Here is a 251-nt window from a genome sequence, read left to right as displayed (position 1 = left end):
AACTTTTGACTTTTTTTCCAATGCAGCAGGGTATATGGCATACCGCATACTTTACCTATTTTTTTCACACTCCTATGCTTGAAAACATTTTCCAAAAAATAAGCAGGTGTATTAGCACAGAGAAAGCTGATAGCATTCATTTAAAATCCCTTTATCAAACATAAAACCACACTTATTCCTGCAACAAACATAAACCTTTGAAAGAGCTGTTAAGAAAGCTACAAGCTGGAGCATAGCTAACAGAAGAAAAC

This window comes from Pterocles gutturalis, unplaced genomic scaffold (assembly GCF_000699245.1).
Source record: "Pterocles gutturalis isolate BGI_N339 unplaced genomic scaffold, ASM69924v1 scaffold3777, whole genome shotgun sequence".
NCBI classification, from domain to species: Eukaryota; Metazoa; Chordata; class Aves; order Pterocliformes; family Pteroclidae; genus Pterocles; species Pterocles gutturalis.
This window is presented reverse-complemented; position numbering follows the sequence as displayed.